The sequence below is a fragment of the Mus pahari genome, chromosome 23 (assembly GCF_900095145.1).
Source record: "Mus pahari chromosome 23, PAHARI_EIJ_v1.1, whole genome shotgun sequence".
NCBI classification, from domain to species: domain Eukaryota; kingdom Metazoa; phylum Chordata; class Mammalia; order Rodentia; family Muridae; genus Mus; species Mus pahari.
In genome coordinates, this window is record NC_034612.1 from 19,204,498 (window position 1) to 19,207,246 (window position 2,749).

The 2,749-nt window shown below is 53.3% G+C and overlaps 1 protein-coding gene across 2 annotated transcripts in view; it reads left to right on the forward strand.

Moving 5' to 3' along the window:
• The window catches only part of Adgrd1 (adhesion G protein-coupled receptor D1), a 113,193-nt gene that overhangs the window by 70,158 nt on the left and 40,286 nt on the right, over positions 1-2,749 (forward strand). The window lies entirely within an intron of this gene.

The window sequence follows — 2,749 nt, forward strand, 5'->3', positions numbered from 1 at the left end:
CCTCCTCCTCTTCCTCCTCCTCTCCCTCCTCTTCTTCCTCCTCCTCCTCTTCTTTCTCCTACTTCTCCTCTTCTTCCTCCTCTTCTTCCTCCCCCTCCTTCTTCTTTGAAAACTCCAAAGCGTCATATAGGATTGCCTCACTCATCCACGCAGGCTGTCTATGAGCTGACAAGAGGCCTGGAGGTCTGCAGGCGCTGCTCTTGGGAAGCCATGGAGGGACATGATTTAGAATTTTGCTCACGCTGAAGGAAATGAGTCTTTCTCTAGAGCCCAAAGGCCCACACTGCCCAGGAAAAATTGAAACCCGAATTCCTCATTATAGAGACAGTATATTTAGGACCTCTGGACCACAGGTGGGTGGTGTTGTGTCTCTCTGACCCTTGTGCCTTCCCTGTGGCTGTGGCCCCAGGGCGGTGATGATGCGTTAGAGCCATGGGGCGCTGCATCTGAGAAGAGGTGTGTCGTGAGGTGAGGGACTGTAGGACTGAGGCCCACCCGTAACCTATTGCCAAGGAGAAATGAATGCCAGCTCAAAGTATATGGGGTCCTATGTGTACCAAGGCTGGACAGAAGTGATGTCCCTGAGTGCATGGTCTATGGGGTCCTTGGCTCCTTGGGGGAGGGGGACTCTTTCTACTCCTCTGGCTGGAACCAGCAGGACAAGAGATCCAAAAGCCAGGCAGCAAACACAAAGATGGTGAGTTTTGAAGATCGTGGTGCAGGCAGGGTGTCGCCTGGCTTGGCCTTTCCCTTCTACCCTTAGGGTGGCCCACCCCACTGGCCTGCCCTCCCAACTGTTCCTTCCTGATGCTGCCCCCAGAGGGTCTACTGGTTTTCCATGCTAGGGCTTTCCGGGGCTATCTGAAGATTCTCTGAAACCAGAGACCATCGGGCCTCTGTCTTGTGGGACCCTTCACCGTCCCGTTGGCCTGGGTTACTGGGAAGAGGCTGGCAGGAGGTAAAGAAGCAGCAATGGTGGCTTGGGGACTCTACCAGGCTCTGCCTGTGTCTGGCTCTATGCTGGGGGATGTGGCTTGTATAGTCGGCGATGCTGCCTTGCTGAGGGTCAGAATTAAGGGCCATGGTGCCATCTGCCTTCTGCTTGGGGACAGTAATGAGGAAGTGTCTCTCAATTCCTTTATCAGTAAAGGCATACATTAAGACACAAAGCAAGCGCGGTATCTGAACAAGGGGGTGTCAAGGGACTTTCTCAGATGTGTCCCTGCCCCCTTTCATGTTCAAAGCCTACACTTGGCTATAAACAGCAGGTGCCGAGTAATTGGCTGGCTAATCGCATCTGGAAGCTCATTCCAGAGGTGGAGAGAGCCCAAGGAATCCAGGGAGCTATTCTGCAGCCCCCCCCCCCCNGGAAGCTCTGGACACCACAGCAGGGGACTGGAGATGGATCAGGCTTGTGTGGGATGGTACTGGGGTTTCTCTGCTACCCACCTTCCTGGAGACCCTGCCAGGCCCTTCCGGATACCCAGCACCCTGCTGACCTTTGGAAATGGATTCTCTCTCTCTCTCCAGCCCGGGGAAACTGGGAGCTGGATGAGCCTCCCACGGTCCACGGCAAGTGGGATGTGGGCTGTGCGAGGGGTGACTCACCTTTTCATTGGCACAGCCGCATTCCCAAATGTTAAGATCTCTCTGGAAACTTCAAGGCCTCTCCCCACCCCACCCCCCCACCTCCACCCTAATTCTATTTTCCCAGCCAAAGAGCTGAGCCTGGGAAAGAGCCGGAGGACCAGCTGGGCAGGGAATTCCTGGTCAAGCCTGTGACCTTGGCTCCAGACCCAAGACATTTAGTCTACCCATCCCTTACAGACCACACACACTTGCCCCCCCCCCTTTTTTTTTGCACACTGGCCAGCTGCACTTTTTCTTTGAAGGATGACTGAACTCTGGTCTCAGGGGACGGAAGGGGCAGACGTACACCACCACCCAGGAGAGGGCGTTCTTCTGACCTCCCTGGAACCCATGTCTCTTGCGGCATGGCGGGCTGGGGCTGGCTTTCTTTGGTCACCTGCTTGCTTTAAATCCTTCTAAGGGACGTGGGTAAGACGGAGATGGATCTCTTAAGCATTTCTGTGCAATTTGGCGCCAAAGGAGACATCCAACCCAGGGCTCCTTTTCCAGTAGAGATGCACCTGGCCTAGCTGTCACCAGGGTTGTCTCTGGTAATGTCCAGCTCCGTGTCATCTCCCCTTCCTCCTCCCCTCCCGGCTTCTGAGGGGACGCTGCCTCCCCCTACAACTCCATAGAGTACTCTGGGTTCCAGCGTTAGACCCCCACACACACACACGAGAGCCTTGTAGCTGTGTGATACCTGGGCAGAGAGATGATCGGAAACCCTTTCTGTTCCGTTCTGAGGCAAGTGGTTCGAAGTCCAGGTTCCCGGGCCTCTCCACAGAGTTCTTACTTCTTTCTATTTGGAAAGTCATAAGCAGCGTGAGATTGCCTCACTCATCCACGCAGGCTGTTTATGAGCTGATAACAGACCTGAAGTCTGCAGGTGCTGCTCTTGGGAAGCCCTGGAGAGGTGTGGCTTAGAATTAGCTCGCTGCTGCTCACGTGGCTTCTCCAGTTTTGTCTCAGGTACCCTGGATGTTCAGCATGTGAGCAGTCTTTTGAGGATTTAAAAAAAAAAAAAAAAAAAAAAAAAAAAGAAAGAAAAAGAAAGAAAAAAAGAAAGAAAGAAAAAAAAAGAAAATCTTGCTATCTCTTTCTAAGAATAAAGTGGCTGGGA